This window comes from Dendrobates tinctorius, unplaced genomic scaffold, assembly GCF_039654945.1.
Source record: "Dendrobates tinctorius isolate UK_male_01 unplaced genomic scaffold, ASM3965494v1 ptg000143l, whole genome shotgun sequence".
Taxonomy (NCBI): domain Eukaryota; kingdom Metazoa; phylum Chordata; class Amphibia; order Anura; family Dendrobatidae; genus Dendrobates; species Dendrobates tinctorius.
The window spans coordinates 8,645,001-8,667,933 of NW_027361810.1; the positions used below are offsets into that span (position 1 = coordinate 8,645,001).

The 22,933-nt window shown below is 45.5% G+C and overlaps 1 protein-coding gene across 2 annotated transcripts in view; it reads right to left on the bottom strand.

Annotated features, from left to right (window-relative positions):
- Positions 1 to 19,721, bottom strand: part of TMBIM1 (transmembrane BAX inhibitor motif containing 1) — a 70,279-nt gene extending 50,558 nt beyond the window's left edge. The window contains exon 1 of one of the 2 annotated variants that reach the window (XM_073545390.1): positions 19,700 to 19,721. The gene's annotated coding sequence lies outside the window, so the exon portion shown is untranslated. Of the gene's footprint in view, positions 1 to 11,570; positions 11,729 to 19,699 lie in introns of those variants that run through there. The other variant, XM_073545389.1, reaches the window with a different exon arrangement.
- Positions 19,722 to 22,933: the final 3,212 nt, after the last annotated feature.

The following is a 22,933-nucleotide window of genomic DNA, read 5'->3' on the forward strand; positions in this document are numbered from 1 at the left end:
TCCTCTGGGAAATCGCAGCAGACACCAGATATAGGCAGCTGTTCAGATTTTCCACTTAGAAAACAATAGAAAGAACCCAGAGAAGCAATATATTCACTGCAATCTCCCATCTAAGAAGGCCACCCCAGCACTAAAGCGATCAGTCACATTATATCATGGGCATTGGGACGATTCATATTTTTGTCACAATGTTTAACCTTTCCTGATGTTTCTCCTTTTCGTTCTCTCTTTAGAAATGTGACACAGATTGTGTAACGCCACCACCGCAACCAGGAAATCCAAAAATAAATATTCATGTTTTACTCTCGGACGATACATGTATACGTTCCAACACGGTTCCCAAACAGTAATGGCCTTCACAACACTGTCATAAGACAGAGGCACGTGTAAAAAAAAAAAAAAAGCAAAGCCTCAGGTGGAGTAGCACTGTGAAAATAGGAATGAAATACAGTAATATTTAAGACACGTGTAGATGGAGCAACATAGAATCTATATACAAGTTATACCATGATTTACAGGACAGCTCAACTCACTACAAGAATTCATCTATTTACTGTATATGCCTAAGATTACTATACTACCATCCTTATGTACAAGAATATAACTACTATAATACTGCCCCTATGTACAAGAATATAACTACTATAATACTGCTCCTATGTACAAGAGTATAACTACTATAATACTGCCCCTATGTACAAGAACATAACTACTATAATACTGCCCCTATGTACAAGAGTATAACTACTATAATACTGCCCCTATGTACAAGAATATAACTATATACTATAATACTGCCCCTATATACAAGAATATAACTACTATAATACTGCCCCCTATGTACAAGAATATAACTACTATAATACTGCCCCTATGTACAAGAATATAACTACTATAATACTGCCCCTATATACAAGAATATAACTACTATAATACTGCCCCCTATGTACAAGAATATAACTACTACAATACTGCCCCTATATACAAGAATATAACTACTATAATACTGCCCCCTATGTACAAGAATATAACTACTATAATACTGCCCCTATATACAAGAATATAACTACTATAATACTGCCCCCTATGTACAAGAATATAACTACTATAATACTGCCCCTATGTACAAGAGTATAACCACTATAATACTGCTCCTATGTACAAGAGTATAACTACTATAATACTGCCCCTATGTACAAGAGTATAACTACTATAATACTGCCCCTATGTACAAGAGTATAACTACTATAATACTGCCCCTATGTACAAGAATATAACTATATACTATAATACTGCCCCTATATACAAGAATATAACTACTATAATACTGCCCCTATGTACAAGAATATAACTATATACTATAATACTGCCCCTATATACAAGAATATAACTACTATAATACTGCCCCCTATGTACAAGAATATAACTACTATAATACTGCCCCTATGTACAAGAATATAACTACTATAATACTGCCCCTATGTACAAGAATATAACTACTATAATACTGCCCCTATATACAAGAATATAACTACTATAATACTGCCCCCTATGTACAAGAATATAACTACTACAATACTGCCCCTATATACAAGAATATAACTACTATAATACTGCCCCCTATGTACAAGAATATAACTACTATAATACTGCCCCTATATACAAGAATATAACTACTATAATACTGCCCCCTATGTACAAGAATATAACTACTACAATACTGCCCCTATGTACAAGAATATAACTACTATAATACTGCCCCTATGTATAAGAATATAACTACTATAATACTGCTCCCTATATACAAGAATATAACTACTATAATATTGCCCCTATATACAAGAATATAACTACTATAATACTGTCCCTATGTACAAGAATATAACTACTATAATACTGCCCCTATGTACAAAAATATAACTACTATAATACTGCCCCTATGTACAAGAATATAACTACTATAATACTGCTCCTATGTACAAGAATATAACTACTATAATACTGCCCCCTATGTGCAAGAATATAACTACTATAATACTGCCCCTATGTACAAGAATATAACTACTATAATACTGCTCCTATGTACAAGAATATAACTACTATAATACTGCTCCTATGTACAGGATTATAACTACTATAATACTGCCCCTATGTACAAGAATATAACTACTATAATACTGCCCCTATGTACAAGAATATAACTACTATAATACTGCCTCCTACGTACAGGAATATAACTACTATAATACTGCTCCTATGTACATGTCATGTCGGACACTGTTCGCACCAGGGTGTCCGGCAGACAGCGGTAATACCCCATCCTAGCACATGGTTCTCAGCGGCGCTGGTTGGTCCTCTGATCCGGCTTGGATTGGGTTAACCAGGTTGTCATTCTGGCTGAGGGCTTAGCCACGCCCTCTGTCTTTAAATTGTCCTGCGTGACTATGGGCGTCGCCGACTATAGCTCTTGCCTTGTGCTAGCGATACCGGTCTGGAGTGGTGGTCTAAGGAGCATATGGTTGCTTGTGTAGTATATTCCATTGTTGCCATTTTGCCTCCCTGTGTTGTATTTTTTGGTTGCCCTTGCACATTATTGTATTCCCCTGTGTGTACGCGGTGTGGTGCGTTTCCGTTATCCCTGTCCATACTTATTTGTGGGGTCTGGTGCTTGGTCTCCTCACTGGGTGGAGGGTGGTGGGATCAGCTTAGGGCTGGACAGGAGACAAGGACAGGGTGGAGGCCCAGGCAGGCACACCTTCAGTGTAAACCCTGGGTTGAGGGACAGACAGGGTTTCCCCTAGTCTGAGGGACACCGCAGGGGCCCCGGGGTTTCAGCCTAAAGTTACCTAGGCTTCCTATGACATTATAGTCGGCCCAAAAAAAAAAAAAGGAATTATTTACCATGGATCCTATAGTCTCCATAACCAAGCAGCTGGAGGCTCTGTCCATACAGGTCACTGAACTGAGGGGGGCGCTCCAGCAACAAGGCCTGTCAGATCCTGCTGTGCAAACTGAGGCAGCAGTCAGGGCAGCTGAACCCAAGCTACCTCTCCCTGAACGATTTTCTGGTGATCGCTGTAAGTTCGTTGTATTTCGTGAATCCTGCAAATTTTATTTTCGCATGCGTCCACTCTCCTCAGGAAATGAGGCTCAGCGTGTGGGCTTGGTAATTTCTTTGCTGAGTGGTGACCCACAAGCATTGGCTTTTTCACTACCTTCTGATTCACCTGCATTTGAGTCCGTAGACTTTTTTTTTTCTGCTCTTGGTTTAATCTATGACGATCCTGACAGACTGGCGTTAGCAGAGTCTAAAATACGCTCTCTGCTCCAGGGTGAGCGACGGGCGGAGGATTATTGTACGGAATTTCGTCGCTGGGATGTGGACACTCAATGGAATGACCCTGCTCTAAGGAGTCAATTTTTGCATGGGGTTTCTGAAAGGGTTAAACAAGCTCTGCTAATGTATGAGACTCCCGCCTCTCTGGAGGCTGCTATGGTGCTTGTAGTACGCATTGATCGCCGCTTTCGTCAGAGGTCGCAGTAGACATTGCCTGTGGGGGGGGCAGTCTCTGGTGAGGTCGCCTCAGGTTTATCCGTGGAACCTATGCAGATCGCTGGTATATCACATACACATAATAACAAGCATAAAGGTCCCTTGCCCAGAAAGCAAGGGGTCTGTTTTTTTGTGGCAAAAAAGGACATTTTATTAATGCTTGCCCCCTGGTACCTAAGAAAGACGCGCCGGCGGAAAACTGCTAGGCTCAGAGGGTTTGGAGGAGTCTAGTCTGAGCCTTTGCATATCCTCCGTGGTGGTCTCCCAGTGTATGCTCCCTGCCAAGGTAGTTATCGGGGGCCAAGAGCTGTCGATTACTGTATTTGTAGATAGTGGTTCAGCCGCTAATCTCATTGATGAAAAGTTTGCGCGTACTGCGGGATTTAAGGTGGAAGAGCTGCCTAATCCTATCCGGGTGATTACCATCAATGCCTCCCCTCTCTCACAAGGGGAGATTAAAGAGTTTGTGGCTGATGTAAAACTCCACATTGGGGTCCTACACTCTGAGCGGGTAACATGTAAGGTGCTCAGTAATTTACCTGCTCAGGTACTTCTGGGGTTTCCATGGTTGTCTATGCACAATCCGGTGATTGATTGGAAAACCCAGGACATAATTCAGTGGAGCAGATATTGCCAGGAGAGTTGTCTGGCCACGTGTATCTCCGCTGTGACTCCCAGCATCCCGGAGCCGTTGCTGGACTTTGCCGATGTATTTTCTGAAAGAGGTTGTTCAGAGCTGCCACCGCACCGACCCTATGACTGTGCTATTAGGTTAAAACCGGGGGCCAAGTTACCAAAAGCCAGGATGTTTAATATCTCAGGTCCTGAGAGGCAAGCTCTCAAAGAATACATTGCAGAAAGTCTAAGCAAAGGGCACATCAGGCCTTCGTCATCTCCTTTGGCGGCTGGGTTCTTCTTTGTCAAGAAGAAAGATGGCGGATTACGCCCGTGTCTGGATTTCAGGGAACTCAACCAGATTACGGTTCGTGACCCCTACCCGATGCCACTGATACCCAATTTGTTCAACCAGGTGTCTGGTGCCAAATGGTTTTCCAAGCTTGACCTCAGGGGGGCGTACAATCTCATAAGAGTCCGTCAAGGGGATGAATGGAAGATGGCATTTAATACCCCTGAGGGTCATTTTGAGAATTTGGTGATGCCATTTGGGTTGACGGGCGCGCCAGCAGTATTTCAACATTTCATAAATGATGTCTTTTCTCATCTCTTGGGGAAATTTGTTATTATATACCTTGATGACATTCTTATTTACTCACGCGACCGTGATGCCCACATAGAGCATGTTAGGCAGGTGTTGCAGTTGCTCAGGGAGAACAAGCTCTATGCCAAGCTTGAGAAATGTGTATTTGTCATCCAAGAATTACCTTTTTTGGGTTATGTAATTTCCGCCTCAGGGTTTAAAATGGACACCGCTAAGGTGCAAGTGGTGCTGCAGTGGGATCGGCCGGATAATCTCAAGGCGCTTCAGCGATTCCTGGGCTTCTCCAACTATTATAGGAAATTTATTAAGAATTTTTCTATGATTGCTAAGCCGCTCACCGACATGACTAAAAAAGGTACCAATTTTTCTGACTGGTCTGAGGCTGCTGTGCGCGCGTTTGAATTCCTCAAAAACAGTTTTGCTTCAGCTCCCATCCTGGTTCAGCCTGATGTCTCCCTACTATTTACCGTGGAGGTGGATGCATCTGAGGTTGGAGTGGGGGCGGTACTGTCTCAGGGTCCATCCTTGGGCGAATTGCATCCGTGTGCCTACTTCTCCAAGAAACTGTCGCCGGCCGAGCGTAATTACGATATTGGTAACAGGGAATTGTTGGCCATCAAGTTGGCATTTGAGGAATGGCGACACTTCTTGGAGGGGGCTGTACATCAGATTACTGTCATAACAGACCATAAAAATCTGCTTTATTTAGAGTCTGCTAAACGCCTGTCCCCCAGACAGGCTCGCTGGGCGTTATTCTTCACCCGGTTCAATTTTTTTGTGACATACCGACCAGGTTCTAAGAATACTAAGGCGGACGCCTTGTCCAGATGTTTTCTGGGTGGAAAGCCACGTGTGGATCCGGTGCCTATCCTCCAAAAGGGAGTTGTGGTCTCGGCTCTCACGACAGAGGTTGAGGCAGAGATTGCTGATGCTCAGGAGGAGGCACCGCCGGATCTGTCTCCTAATAAATCGTTTGTGCCACTACACCTACGCATAAAAGTGTTAGGGGAACATCACGATACTGTCCTGGCGGGTCACCCAGGAGTTAAGGGCACTCTGGAACTTGTATCACGTCGTTTTTGGTGGCCCAAAATCCGGCAGGACGTGGCCTCATATGCGTCAGCCTGTACCACGTGCACACGGGCCAAGCCACCATGCTCCCATCCTGCTGGCACATTGCATCCTCTCTGTGTGCCCAGTAAGCCATGGACTGAGATTTCCATGGATTTCATTACGGATTTGCCCTCCTCGGCTGGGAACACGGTCATTCTGGTAATAGTTGATCGGTTCTCTAAAATGTCGCATTTCGCTGCTTTGCCATCTTTGCCCAATGCGAAGACCCTTGCTCAGGTATTTATTCGCGAGGTGGTCAGACTTCATGGTGTCCCGTCTGACATTGTATCTGATAGAGGTACACAATTTGTGGCAAAATTTTGGAGAGCATTTTGTTCACGCCTAGGGATTAAATTGTCTCATTCATCGGCTTTCCATCCGCAGTCGATTGGGCAGACTGAGCGTATGAACCAAAACCTGGAACAATACTTACGCTGTTTTGTGTCTGACAATCAGGAAGTGTGGTCGGCGTTTCTTCCTCTGGCTGAATTCGCGATAAACAATCATTCTCAGGAATCGTCTGGGGAATCTCCTTTCTTTTGTGTTTATGGTCAACCTCCCCAATTCTGTACCTTGCGCCAAGGGAGCTCTGCGGGCGTCCCTGAGGAGGACCAGTTGGGAGCACAATTGTCATCCGTTTGGAGGAGAGTAAAGCAGCGCTTGCTGAATGTAGGTTCTAGGTATAAACGTGTGGCTGACGGTAGACGTGTGCCTGGTCCGGACCTGTGTGTGGGTGATTGGGTGTGGTTGTCTACAAGGAACATCAAACTCAAAATACCGTCGCTTAAGTTGGGGCCCAGGTTCATTGGTCCATTTAGGATCTCCGCAATTATCAACCCTGTGGCATTTCGTTTGTAGTTACCTGCCGTATACAAGATACATAATGTGTTTCACAAGGCGATACTTAAGAAAGTCGTGGGTGCTGTTGATGTTTCCCCCTTGCCACCACCTCCCGTCTTGGTGGATGGCACGTTGGAGTTTGAGGTGTCCAAGGTGGTTGACTCTCGGGTAGTGCGTCGCACGCTACAGTACCTGGTCCACTGGCGTGGCTATGGTCCGGAGGAGAGGACTTGGGTGCCGGCCTCGGACATACATGCGGACCGACTGATTACAGGGTTTCATCGCCGCCATCCGGACAAGCCGGGTCCTCGACATTGTGAGGTTCCTGGGGTCCCTCGTAGAAGGAGGGGTACTGTCATGTCAGACACTGTTCGCACCAGGGTGTCCGGCAGACAGCGGTAATACCCCATCCTACCACATGGTTCTCAGCGGCGCTGGTTGGTCTTCTGATCCGGCTTGGATTGGGTTAACCAGGTTGTCATTCTGGCTGAGGGCTTAGCCACGCCCTCTGTCTTTAAATTGCCCTGTGTGACTATGGGCGTCGCCGACTATAGCTCTTGCCTTGTGCTAAGCGATACCGGTCTGGAGTGGTGGTCTAAGGAGCATACGGTTGCTGGTGTAGTATATTCCATTGTTGCCATTTTGCCTCCCTGTGTTGTATTATTTGGTTGCCCTTGCACATTACTGTATTCCCCTGTGTGTACGCGGTGTGGTGCATTTCCGTTATCCCTGTCCATACTTATTTGTGGGGTCTGGTGCTTTGTCTCCTCACTGGGTGGAGGGTGGTGGGTTCAGCTTAGGGCTGGACAGGAGACAAGGACAGGGTGGAGGCCCAGGCAGGCACACCTTCAGTGTAAACCCTGGGTTGAGGGACAGACAGGGTTTCCCCTAGTCTGAGGGACACCGCAGGGGCCCCAGGGGTTTCAGCCTAAAGTTACCTAGGCTTCCCATGACAGTACAAGAATATAACTACTATAATACTGCTCCTATGTACAAGAATATAACTACTATAATACTGCTCCTATGTACAAGAATATAACTACTATAATACTGCCCCCTATGTACAAGAATATAACTACTATAATACTGCTCCTATGTACAAGAATATAACTACTATAATACTGCTCCTATGTACAAGAATATAACTACTATAATACTGCTCCTATGTACAAGAATATAACTACTATAATACTGCTCCTATGTACAAGAATATAACTACTATAATACTGCTCCTATGTACAAGAATATAACTACTATAATACTGCCCCCTATGTACAAGAATATAACTACTATAATACTGCCCCCTATGTACAAGAATATAACTACTATAATACTGCCACTATGTACAAGAATATAACTACTATAATACTGCCCCTATGTACAAGAATATAACTACTATAATACTGCCCCTATGTACAAGAATATAACTACTATAATACTGCCACTATGTACAAGAATATAACTACTATAATACTGCTCCTATGTACAAGAATATAACTACTATAATACTGCCACTATGTACAAGAATATAACTACTATAATACTGCCCCTATGTACAAGAATATAATTACTATAATACTGCTCCTATGTACAAGAATATAACTACTATAATACTGCTCCTATGTACAAGAATATAACTACTATAATACTGCTCCTATGTACAAGAATATAACTACTATAATACTGCCCCCTATGTACAAGAATATAACTACTATAATACTGCTCCTATGTACAAGAATATAACTACTATAATACTGCCCCTATGTACAAGAATATAATTACTATAATACTGCTCCTATGTACAAGAATATAACTACTATAATACTGCTCCTATGTACAAGAATATAACTACTATAATACTGCTCCTATGTACAAGAATATAACTACTATAATACTGCCACTATGTACAAGAATATAACTACTATAATACTGCCCCTATGTACAAGAATATAACTACTATAATACTGCCACTATGTACAAGAATATAACTACTATAATACTGCCCCTATGTACAAGAATATAATTACTATAATACTGCCCCTATGTACAAGAATATAACTACTATAATACTGTTCCTATGTACAAGAATATAACTACTATAACACTGCTCCTATGTACAAGAATATAACTACTATAATACTGCCACTATGTACAAGAATATAACTACTATAATACTGCCACTATGTACAAGAATATAACTACTATAATACTGCCACTATGTACAAGAATATAACTACTATAATACTGCCCATATGTACAAGAATATAACTACTATAATACTGCCCCTATGTACAAGAATATAACTACTATAATACTGCCCCTATGTACAGGAATATAACTACTATAATACTGCCCCTATGTACAAGAATATAACTACTATAATACTGCCCCTATGTACAAGAATATAACTGCTATAATCATTGTTATTAAGACTCCGCGTTGTTGATGTCGTCACTACTTGTAATGATTAGTTATGGCTGATTGCCTCCTCCCGGGCAGCAGAGGTTCGGTGTCGGTTTGTACACTATGACATGAGGCTCAGCAGGTAATTTTTGGCTGATATTTATGTAAGTGTCACGGATATTTGTGAAATTCCCCGTTGACCCCCTCGTTGCTGTGACATCGCCTGTAATTCATAACTGGAGACCGATGATGTCACTTGTGTCACATGCGATGGGACTTGTCTTAGGTAAAGTATCCAGATTGGGGAGGGGAAATTCTCTGCACCCAATAGTATCTCCCCTGTGTTCTGCATGTGATACATTAGGAATTCTTACTGTTCTGTACAAGGAAGCTGCAGGCGATCTGTGCCAGCAGGAGGCGCTCTATGATTGTGGGGGAGAAACGCTAGAATGCATGTCAGGATGTGTCTGCGATCGGTTCATGGTCTGAAAGTGAAAACACTGATTCTTTATTTAGCAAAATTAACCTGTCTGCCAACTTTTGTGTATACTGGAAACAGTCAGCAATTTGCAGTTTACTGATCATTTTGTCTGATTATGTTCTTTTCATGTATTTCGGTGAGGTTATAATTATTTCCTGCTTGACTACAACACTAAATGTTTCATTTAAGACTTAGAAGAGTCATCCTGGTCATCGAAAAATCCATCATTAGCGCACAAACAAAACAGGATCCAGCAACAGCAGCTTGCTGATGGTTTCTAAACTGCAAAAGCTTTTTGTTTCGCTGCGCACATTTGACGGTGCGCCGTGCGCGCCAAAATCCGAAAAGTTTGATTTTGGCGCGCACGGCGCACCGTCAACAGTGCGCAGCGCAGGTCAAAGCGCAACTAGCGCACGGCCTGCGCACGATCTGCGCACCCTATGCTAAAGATAGGGTGCGCCGATCGCAGGAGCCGCTGTGCGCTAGGAGGCGGCGCTACAAGCAAGGGGAGGGCACGCCGGGCAGAGAGCCGGCTCGGGGGCGGAGCTACCCCCGGCCGTGCGTGCGCTTAAAAAGCGCTAATGTGAAACCACCCTAAGGCGCATTCGTTCTAGGGGTTAAAAAAACCAATGTCTACACATTTTAACGGCAAAAACGCATGCTCACGAAAACGCAGACGAACGCATGTCCATGCGCACACCTGCGTTCCCATAGACTGTAATGCGTTATTTTGTCGCATTCCATGCGCATGCGTTTTTTTACGCCTTTCGGCGGACCCAAAAATGCAACAGGTTGCGTCTGGAGCGCAAAGGCGCACACGACGAAAAAACCCATGCGCATGAAAACGCAAGACCATGCGCCCCCCATGTTAAACATAGGCACGCATGCGCATGGACGCGCACGATGCGCTGCGCAACAAAACGTCAATATGAAACCGGCCTCAGCTCTGCTACACCGCACGTCGCGGATCGCTGTACCGTGGACGGATTTCTAATGCAATTTGCTAAATGATGAGACGGCAACAAAGCAACGTCTGCTATTAAAATAGATCCCAATCATCTTACTCCCCACAGCAGAACGCAACTGGTTTTATGCCGCCACTTAAAGGGGAAGTTAATTTTCTAAAAAAGTCTTGATACCGGACAGATCTCAGAGAAGCCATGATGGAATATATTTCCATGTCTGCATCCGTGAATATACACATTAATGGACGTGTCCTGGGGGCCACGGGGAAGTAGTGATGGAAACAGACAGATGTGGCCCCCACACCTACAACACTCGCTTTAGGCTTTGTTTGTTTATAAACATTTTCAAAGCATTTTTAAAAGTTTTCAGTTGTTACATTTGTAGCCGTGCATTATTATTTCTTGTGGGGGTTTTTTTTTATTTCCAACTTTGTTACATTTTTCCAAGTCCTTTAGAGAAGGGAATGGAGAAAATGTCATAGAAACACATCATACATACAGCATGTGGAAAAAAGTTCAGAAACTTAGAGAAACTTTTAACACTTTGTTTCCAGCACCCTGGTTCTTCCTACAGAACCCCCCCTTTAAGGTTTATTATCGATGTATATAATAATACATTGCCGTATACTGTACGTCGAGCGGATACAGCGAGCTGCAAAAACCAGAGAGCTGCAACCCCAAAATATGTAGGGGTACGGTATGTAAAGATGGGGGTGATGGGGGGGTCCTAATCCTCTCTGATCTCCTAAACCCACATATATACTGATATATACACAATGTACAGACCCTCGTCTGAAAAGCTGACAATCTAGACATTGTGAGAGCGGCCTATGCGAGCTGTGCAGACCCCTCCCTGCTCCTCAGACCACCTGCCACACAATCCAGGGTAAACGCATTTCCATGTGACATCTTGAGCTTCTGCTGATACAATGTCTATGTCCCAAATGCCCCCAAATCCCCCCCCTACGCCTGGGTGTCAGCAGGCCCCTCTCTTACCTCTGCCTCTGTTGCACCCTCCTGCCTGGTGATTTCTGGTCTGACCCGTCTATATGTCTGGAATTAAGAGTTGGGTGTGGATTGAAGAAGACTTTTCTCAACACAACACTCCCTACCCAACCAGAAATGCCAAATCTAGGATGTGTGACCACAGCGCCCCCTGCTAGGCCCTTCTGGGTAATGCAAGTCACACCATTAACCCCTTGCATCCTGGAAGTTGGCTGCATAGATTACATAGCCACTTAAATTAAAGACTCAGGTCCATCAAGTTCAATCTTTCTCCACCAATTATTTGTCACTAAATTATCTATAACTCACAATCCTACTGATACATTGACAAGGTCAGATGTGAAAGAAAGAGAGGCCTGCTGCCTGCAGGGGACAAAGTGGGGCTTGGCTCATTATAAGACAGGTAGTAGAAAAGACGCTTTGTTAGGCCTGGATCACACTTCCGTTTTTTTAAATCCGTCCAAATCCGTCGTTTTCCGTTAACCGGATCTGCCATGTTTTTGGCGGATCCGTTTTTTTTTCCCATAGACTTGCATTAGTGGCTACCGCGGATCCGTCAAAAAAAACGGATCCAAACGGATCCGTTAGCATCTGTTAGTGGCAAAAAACGGAAACAGATCCGTTTGGCGGACACAAAAAACGGATGTGTGAAACAGGGCTAACCTGAGCCCAAATATCGCCCCAGACAAGAATTATAGAAGCTTGCGTGCGTGCGTGTGTGTGTCCGTGTGTGTCCGTGTGTGTGAAAAAAGTGGACAAGAGAGTACATCCACAAAATGGGAACTCCAGCAAGTAATTTTAACAACAATATAACAATCTTTATTAGTTACATGTACACAAAGCAGCAAAGAAAGATAAAAACATTTAAAAACACAGAAAAGTGTTAATCAAGTCACAGCCATGTAATGCTGACATGGTGACTGTCCCACAACAAATACCCCTATTATCTGATGTTAAATAAATGTATTTACATATATATATAAAAGGCTACTGAGAAACAATAGATGTGGTGCTCAATATCTGAGCACTTGACCATAGTTGGTTAAAAGGCCATAAGAGATAACTCATTAAACACAGCACCATGCAAAGAGGGGGAAATATATATAAACATTGCCTATTTTTTGAGACAGTCAGCAAATGTTGAACTGCTCAGAAGAGGTCTGATAGCCCCTAAGTTAGAAAACGATGGAAAAGGCAAACAAAGAACCCTTACATATCCAAGAATGAAGTGCTGAGACGGAGGCCAAGAGATGAAAGCAGTAACCTGCGGGGAAAGAAATGTGGGGAAGCACACCCGTGTGTATGTGTCCGTGTGTGTCCGTCTCTCTGGTTTTCATAGTTTATCACTACCTGGCAGCACATGGGAAACTCAGGAAGTGGGATCGTCAGTTGCTGGATATTATGCAAATTGTATGCAAATAGTTTTGCAAATCATGTACCTGTCAATCAATATGTCCTGCAGGGCAATAATATAAGCTGCAGGATGACAAAACCCCAAAACAATGGGCTCTAGTGTGAGATCTGCCACAGGTACTACACCTGTAAGCTATGTGCACACGTCCGGAATTCCCACGTATTTTATGCGTTTTTGCTGCATTTTTTTGCATAAAATAAGCAACTCATTGAATTCAATTGCATTCCGCAATGCTGTGTTTTTTTCCGCGACAAAATCGCATCACGGAAAAATACGCAGCATGCTCATTCTTTGTGCGGAATCGTGGGAATTCTACACACATAGGAATGCATTGTTCTGCGTACTTTCCGCATGTGGCTATGCCCACCATGAGCAAAGTAAGCGGAAAATGTGCGGATGGTACCCAGGGTCTGGAGGATAGGAGATTCTCCTCTGGGCTCTGGGTACCATATCCCTGTAAAAAAGAATTAAAATAAAAAATCGTGATCTTCAGACATTCCGGCGGCCCCCGCAGCGTCCCCAGGCCTCAGCCATGCTCCCGGCAAGTCCCGTTCCCAGCGATGCCTTGCGACAATGACTTTTGATGACGTAGAGGTCTCACGAGATGCTACGTCATCTGGGGTCATTGTTGCAAGGCATCGCTGGGAACGAGACTTGCCAGGAGCATCGCGAGAATCGGGGACGCTGCGGGGGCCGCCAGAAGGTGAGAAAATCACGATTTTTTATTTTTTTTTTTAATTATTTTTAACATTAGATCTTTTTAGTACTGATGCCGCATAGGCGGCCTCAATAGTAAAAAGTTGGTCACACTCGTCAAACACTGTTTGATGAGTATGACCAACCTGTCAATCAGCTTTCCAAGTGATACTCCAGATCGCTTGGAAAACGCTAGCATTCTGCAAGCTAATTACGCTTGCAAATCGCTAGTTAAAATGCGGGAAATATGCGGGAATTATGCATACGGAATTCTAGAGTATTTCCCGCGGCAGGGAATTGCGTAATTGCAGCGGAAATTTCCACGGCAATTCCACAACGTGTGCACATAGCCTAATGCCCACTATTCTGTCTTTCAGTCTTCAATTTCATAATGTACCTTTATAGCAAAAAATTCTGGCTTTATGCAACTACGGTGGTGGCTATATAAAACTGTATGTAGTGTGCTCCCTCTAGTGGAGGCTGTATAAATCTGTAAGTAGTGTGCTCCCGCTAGTGGTGGCTGTATAAATCTGTATGTAGTGCGCTCCCTCTAGTGGTGGCTGTATAAATCTGTATGTAGTGCGCTCCCTCTAGTGGTGGCTGTATAAATCTGTATGTAGTGCGCTCCCTCTAGTGGTGGCTGTATAAATCTGTATGTAGTGAGCTCTCCCTAGTGGTGACTATAAATCTGTAAGTAGGGAGTTCCCTGTAGTGGTGGCTGGATAAATCTGTATGTAGTGCACTCCCTCTAATGGTGTCTGTATAAATCTGTAAGTAGTGAGCTCCCTCTAGTGGTGGCTGGATAAATCTGTATGTAGTGCACTCCCTCTAGTGGTGGCTGTATAAATCTGTATGTAGTGCGCTCCCTCTAGTGGTGGCTGTATAAATCTGTATGTAGTGAGCGCCCCCTAGTGGTGACTGTATAAATCTGTAAGTAGGGAGTTCCCTCTAGTGGTGGCTGGATAAATTTGTATGTAGTGAGCTTCCTCTAGTGGTGGCTGGATAAATCTGTATGTAGTGAGCTCCTCCCAGTGGTGGCTGTGTAAATCTGTATGTAGGGAGTTCCCTCTAGTGGTGGCTGGATAAATCTGTATGTAGTGCACTCCCTCTAGTGGTTGCTGGATAAATCTGTATGTAGTGAGCTCCCCCTAGTGGTGACTGTATAAATCTGTATGTAGTGAGCTCCCCCTAGAGGTGACTGTATAAATCTGTATGTAGTGAGCTCCCCCTAGAGGTGACTGTATAAATCTGTATGTAGTGAGCTCTCCCTAGTGGTGACTGTATAAATCTGTATGCAGTGAGCTCCTCCTAGTGGTGGCTGTATAAATCTGTATGTAGTGAGCTCCTCCCAGTGGTGGCTGTATAAATCTGTATGTAGTGAGCTCCCTCTAGTGGTGGCTGTATAAATCTGTAAATAGTGAGCTCCCTCTAGTGGTGGCTGGATAAATCTGTATGTAGTGCACTCCCTCTAGTGGTGGCTGTATAAATCTGTATGTAGTGTGCTCCCTCTAGTGGTGGCTGTATAAATCTGTATGTAGTGAGCTCCCCCTAGTGGTGACTGTATAAATCTGTATGTAGTGAGCTCCTCCCAGTGGTGGCTGTATAAATCTGTATGTAGTGCGCTCCCTCTAGTGGTGGCTGTATAAATCTGTATGTAGTGAGCTCCCCCTAGTGGTGACTGTATAAATCTGTATGTAGTGAGCTTCCTCTAGTGGTGGCTGGATAAATCTGTATGTAGTGAGCTCCTCCCAGTGGTGGCTGTATAAATCTGTATGTAGTGCGCTCCCTCTAGTAGTGGCTGTATAAATCTGTATGTTGTGAGCTCCCCCTAGTGGTGACTGTATAAATCTGTAAGTAGAGAGTTCCCTCTAGTGGTGGCTGTATAAATCTGTATGTAGTGCACTCCCTCTAGTGGCAGCTGTATAAATCTGTATGTAGTGAGCTCCCTCTAGTGGTGGCTGGATAAATCTGTATGCAGTGAGCTCCCCCTTGTGGTTGTTGTGTATATGTCTATGCAGCGTTTCTAGAAAATGATATAACAATAATACATTTCTTTCAACAACTTGACAGTAAAAAGTGAAACGTAGGGATTTTTATAGGGGAAACATTTTCTTCTTTTTAATGATCATTTATAAAGCAACTGATAATGGCACGGAGGACACAGGCTTTATTTCTGTGCACTGATCTGCACTTTAGTCTAAATATAGTTGACTGTCCCTGAGCGGCTTAATCCTTGAAGTCAGGAGGATGAGCCTGGAGGCCCCCAGACCCGCTGTAAGTAATTACATGTCAAGGAAGAAAATCCCTGCAAGTCGCTACATGCCATCTACATCGACAATGCAGAATAACCAGAGCCGACCGAATCTCTGCGCCAAATTCTGGGAATTCTGGGCACGGAGCACAATGGGAACGTGTCCTGATCTGTAATCAGCAGGGTGAACGCACATTGGAAACGGTATGGAGCCTAATATGAAAAAGTGATTTCCACCTAATAGAGAAATTATCTCGAGGGTTTAAACTGGAGAAGGATAATAATAGGACTTATATTTATGCAAAAGATGGATTTTGGGTGGAATTTGGGTGCTGAACGCTTCCTATAGATCCTCATCACAGCGCAACAGTGAAACCAAAACAATGCTGGGAATAACTGGATCTAACGCAGACTCCTCCTCCCTGACTGTCTCCATCCTGGTGACTCCGCCTCTTCTACCACTCGGCCTGTTAGAGGTACAGTTTAAAGTCAATGTTTTATTAATTCCTGCTGTTAATGTCCTTAAAGGGAACCTGTCACATCATTATTAGCACCTAAACTGTCCTCAGTGCATTGTTAATGATGCAAGGAGCATCGCTAAGGCTAGTTTCACACTTGCTTTTTTTTGCAGCGCGTTTTTCCCGCAAAAAAACGCATTGAAAAAATGCATACAAAAGCATACAACTGCTGCGTTTTTTTCAAGCATTTTTATGAGCATGCATGAAAAAAACGCAGCGTTTTTATGCGTTTGTATGCGTTTTTAGTGCGTTTTTACCGCGTTTGCGTTTTTTTCCAACATTAGGTGGCCCCTCACACAAACCCAAACCATGACTTTACTAACCCTAACCCTGACCCTAACCCTAACCCTGACCCTAACCCTTAACCAAATCATACTTAACCCTAACCCAAACCCTAAACCCTAACTGACCCTAACCCTGACCCTAACCCTAACCCTAACCCTGACCCTAACCCTTAACCAAACCATACTTAACCCTAATCCTGACCCTAACCCTGACCCTAACACTTAACAAAACCATACTTAACCCTAACCCTAACCCTAACCCTGACCCTAACCCTAACCCTAACCCTGACCCTAACCCTTAACCAAACCATACTTAACCCTAATCCTGACCCTAACCCTAACCCTGACCCTAACCCTAACCCTGACCCTAACCCTTAACAAAACCATACTTAACCCTAACCCTAACCCTGACCCTAACCCTAACCCTAACCCTGACCCTAACCCTTAACCAAACCATACTTAACCCTAATCCTGACCCTAACCCTGACCCTAACACTTAACAAAACCATACTTAACCCTAACCCTGACCCTAACCCTAACCCTAACCCTAACCCTGACCCTAACCCTTAACCAAACCATACTTAGCCCTAATCCTGACCCTAACCCTAACCCTTAACCAAACCATACTTAACCCTAACCCTGACCCAAACCCCAACCCTGACCCTGACCCTGACCCTAACCCTAACCCTAAACCCCCTTAACTAACCCTAACTCTAACCCAAACCCCTAAATTCCATGGTTAAAAAAAAAAAACGCATATGCAAAAAAACGCATACATGAGCATGCCAGTGCGCACATATGCGCATCCATAGGCTATAATGGCCATTTTTAGCGCAAAACGTGCGCATATGTGCGCATGCGCTTTTTTGCAGGGCCAAAAAATGCAACATGCTGCGTCTGGAAAATACAAACGCACACCCCAAAAAAACGCAGCGCATGAAAATCGCATACATGCGCTTACAAGCGCGCAGGTATGCGCACCCATGTTAAATATAGGGGAAAAAACGCATGCGCACATATGCGTTTTTTTCCAGCGCTAAAAAACGCAAATGTGAAACCAGCCTAACGCGTTTTTTTCCCATTAAAAACTGCGCTGTAATCATGTGCAAAAATCACTTCATACAGTTAGATCGTACCTACTCATTTAATCACAAGGATGTGTTTCATTTAGTTCAGTCATGGTTGTCGCCACCCACGCAAATTGAATAATGTTCCCGGGAGTTGTGCCGACATCACTTGAATCCGCTTTGAAAAACTCTGCAACGTGCGCAGTGTCGATCAGGTTCCTGGACCTGCGCCGTGACAAGCAGCACCCCGCTATGGGGTTGTGACGAGCGGCTCCCCGCACATGCGCACTGAAGCAGTGTCGATCAGGTAGCTGGACATGCGCCGTGACAAGCAGCACCCCTCTATGGGGTTGTGACGAGCGGCTCCCTGCCAGTGGCGGATTAAGTGGACTATGGGCCCGGGGCTGTTCATAAAACCTGGGCCGCTGTACCCCACTTCCCAGGAAAACATTTTCTGTCAAAATTTTGTGGCTCTTCTCACAAAAACACTGCATATGCTGATTTTTAGGTATACAAATTGTAACATTTATTAGACCATAAAAACAAAGAAAAATTACTTTTTTCTCACAAGAAATTGTATTGTATGGTCAAACAATATAAATAATATTAAATCGGCTGTTCCCGAATTTGGCGCCCCCCCGGGCGGTGAATGGCCTGCTCGGATGCGGGGTCTGGAAAGGAATAAAATGGCCGCGCTTGGGAGGGGGTACCGGCCTGGCCGGCTACTGGTTAGGGATGTTAATGGTTAATCACACAGTCACAGACAGACATTGATTTCTGACACACTGCCTGCGACAGTGCTCCCAGGCAGCACAGACAGTAATGTGCAGGCTCAGCTCCTGTGCCCCTGGCCGCAGTATAAGATACACTTATATATATATATATATATATATATATATAAAACGATACCAAATGGAACAATTCGCAATGTACCCCAGGCGAGTCACCATTTGTAAAATTATGACTCAAAGGGGATGGATAATGGACACTCCCACATAACATGTTAACACAAAAAAATGGAGTGAAAGTCCAAAATATTTTAGAAACGTAAGAAATTTATTATACATAAAAATCGTACTGACAATTATAAACAACATCTACAATGAAGGAATCGGGTAATATCAGCTGCTAATTGTCCCGTCCATATAATATTAAGTGAAAAGGAGCCAAGTGCTTCTTGTAATGATGGGCCATAAAACCGGGACACAAAGTGTAGGGAAGAACCCAGGTGCGCACCCTGAGGAACAACCCCGTTATCCCGTGCTAAAGTGCTTACCCATCATGTGCTCCAGCCTCCAGGGCAAGTGCAGCGCCGCCACGCTGCACTTGCGCTGGTGGCGGCGCTGCACTTGTCCTGGAGCACATGATGGGTAAGCACTTTAGCACGGGATAACGGGGTTGTTCCTCAAATAAATTTCTTACGTTTCTAAAATATTTTGGACTTTCACTCCATTTTTTTGTGTTAACATATAAGTTACACTTAGGCTGTGTGCACACGCTACGGATTAGGTGCGGATTCATCCACGCGGATTTTGTAAAATCCGCAGGTCAAAATACCTGCGGTTTTACCTGTGGATTGCTCTGCGGTTTTGCCCTGCGGTTTTTCATCTCCTCAATAGAGGAGATGGCAAACCGCAGGAGAATCCGCAGAAAGAATTGACATGTCAAAAACCGCTGCGGAACCGCAGCAAAATCCGCAGTGTGTGCACACAGCCTTACACAGGCTGCCTGCGACTGCCTGGCTGCTGTGTGTGTGAGTGTGAGTGACTCTGTGTGACACTGAGGAAGGAAGCCGCCCGCAGGGAGAGCTCAGCAGCTGACTGAGCATGGAGGGAGGCTGGGGAGAGGCAGAGCATCCTCCTCCCAAATGGTGAGTGACCTGTGACCCACCTGCGCTAGCCGCTGCCAAAATCTCCTGCTAATACTCAGTCCTCTTCTCTCCTCAGTGTGCCTCGGCCGGCCGCCTCCACGCTTCTCTCCCGAGTCCCACAGAACAGAGAGGAGGAATTTCTGCTCCTGCCGTGCTGCGCCGCCCCCACACACGTGCCGCCAGGGGCGGCCCGCCCCCCCCCCCCCCGCACCCCCCCGCAACCCCCTTCCTACGCCACTGGGTGGTGGCTCATACAGATGCCGACCGGATTGGCCCCTGCCCTGGGCCCCCAAAAAACCTTGGGCCCGGGGCGACCGCCCCATCCGCCCCTATTAAGATCCGCCACTGCTCCCTGCACATGTGCACTGAAGCAGTGTCGATCAGGTAGCTGGACATGCGCCGTGACGAGCGGCTCCCCGCACATGTGCACTGAAGCAGTGTCGATCGGGTAGCTGGACATGCGCCGTGACAAGCAGCACCCCGCTATGGGGTTGTGACGAGCGGCTCCCCGCACATGTGCACTGAAGCAGTGTCGATCGGGTAGCTGGACATGCGCTGTGACAAGCAGCACCCCACTATGGGGTTGTGACGAGCGGCTCCCTGCACAAGTGCACTGAAGCAGTGGCGATTGGGTAGCTGGACATGCACCGTGACAAGCAGCACCCCGCTATGGCGTTGCGATGAGCAGCTCCCCGCGCATGCGCACTGAAGCAGTGTCGATCTGGAAGCTGCACATGCACCGTGACAAGCAGCACCCCGCTATGGCGTTGCGATGAGCGGCTTCCCGCACATGCGCACTGAAGCAGTGTCGATCGGGTAGCTGCACATGCTCCGTGACAAGCAGCATCCCGCTATAGGGTTGTGACAAGTGGCTCGCCGCGCATGCGCTCTGACCAGTGTGTAGTACCCAGCTTTACTGAATGTGTGCGTCCAGAGCCGGTTCGTCACGGCGCATGCGCGGCTACCCGATCGACACTGCGCAAGCGCAGGATTTTTCAAAGCGGATTTGAGTGACGTTGGCGCAACCCCAGGGACATTATTCAATGTTTTTGCGGCACTGAAGAATAAACCCTGCATGCGTGTCCTGGGCCATCCTGAATCACATGCTTGGGACTCACCCGTCCTCACTGTTTAACCCTTTGATTGCCCTGGTCTAGAATGGCTGTGACATGATTAAATGGGACTCGCTCCTTCCATGGAACATGAGGGATACAGATTCTCGTGATCTGTGGGGGTCCCAATTGTCCACACCAGATCTGTCCAGATGATCACAATCACTTTTAGACCAATCCCTTTAGGTATTTGACCTTACAAGCCAACTGGACACAGGTCATTAAGATTGGTCACCGAGTGAGAATTTACTTCAATTGTGTGCAATCTATGGAACAGTAAGCAGCCACATGACATATCTCTTCCCATAGTTTGTCACATGTTCCTGCACGGATACAATGTATCATCCTGGGTCCAGACTGTTTCGCTCACAGAGCATTGTCTAGGTTGGATAAAGCTGTAGCAGGCTGGAGGGATAAGCCAGTGGCTTCCATGTTTCCCTTCATCTGTGTGAGAAGCACAAGACTTTATTATATAGTCTCTGGATACAAAAAATAATTCTCTTATTCACTGACAGCAGAGATTAAAAAAACAATGCTGTTGAGTAATGAAAACACACAGTCGGTGTCGAGCGCACGTGCCGCAGGTGCAAGTATTAAGTAATGTAAGTATTTTGACGCAACTTGCTGAAGGTCAATTAAAGGGTCACTAGGAGCGTTAATACTTTTGGGGGAACTTGGGGTATTTTTAATTTCTAAGAGGGAAATATTGTTTAAATGGAATGAGTCTGTACCATTTGCTCTCGGCTACAGAGGATAGGGGGTGTAAAACATTTCCACGAATTCATATTTTGTCGCTGTATGGTCCCTTATTGTGAAAAATTAGAATTTTATTCATAAGCAGATTAGTCTGACAAATGCACTGGGGTGGCATATTGGTGCACTGGGGAACATATCGGTGCACTGGGGGGCATATCAGTGCACTGGGGGGCATATCGGTGCACTGGGGACGTATCGGTGCACCGGGGACGTATCGGTGCACTGGGGTGCGTATCAGTGCACTGGGGGCGTATTAGTGCAATGGGGGGCTTGTTGGTGCACTGGGGGTGTCGGTGCACTGGAGGGTATGTCAGTCTGCTGGGGGCATGTTGGTGCACTGGGGGGCTTGTCTGTGCGCTGGAGGGCATGTCGGTGCGTTGGGGGACATGTTGGTGCACTGGTGGGCGTGTCTGTGCTTTGGGGGCATATCGGTGCACTGGTGGGTGTGTCTGTGCATTGGGAGGCGTATTGGTGCACTGGGCAATGTGTCGGTGCACCAGGGGGCGTATCGGTGCACTAGGGGGGGTTCGGTGCACTGGGGGCGTGTCTCGGTGCACTGTGGGGTGTATCAGTTTACTAGGGGGCGTATCGGTGCACTGGGGGGCATATCGGTGCACTGGGGGGCATATCGGTGCACTGGGGGGTGTCGGTGCACTGGGGGTGTATCGGTGCACTGGGGGGTGTATCGGTGCACTGGGGGGTGTATCAGTTTACTAGGGGGCGTATCGGTGCACTGGGGATGTCGGTGCACTGGGGGCGTGTCGATGCACTGGAGTGCGAGGCGGTGCAGTTGCAGTCCTTGGCGCCTCTTGTCTGCACCAGCGCCATTCTCTGCTGCTAGTTTGACAGTGGAGAAGAGTCTTGGCTACATCTCGTCTTCTCTGCTTTCCACTGACAAACAAGTAGCAGAGGGCGGCAACGGAGGGGAAGAGCAAAGAGGAGCCGAGGATATCAAGTGCACTATTACACCCACCAGAGCACTTACAAGTGTAATTTGCTTCAGAATAAAACACAAATTTCTGCAGAACGGAGAAGAATAGGCAAATGTAGAAAGGTTTACACCATCCTATCCTGCACTGATTCTGCAACTGTAGGGAAAATGTTACTGACAGATTTCCTTTAAGAAAGTACTCAGGGAGCATTATTACTTTATAAGTGGTCGCAGGACAATATTACTTGGTAAACGGACACTTAGAGGATTATTTTTTAACAAAGCAGTGAAGGAGCATTAATTCTTTATATGGGACACTACTACTAAGTGGGCACTCCATGAATTATTACTTTATAGGGAGCCCCTCGTGGCATTATTTCTTTATAGGGAGCCCCTCGTGACATTATTACTTTATAGGGAACCCCTCATAGCATTACTTTATAGGGAGCCCCTCG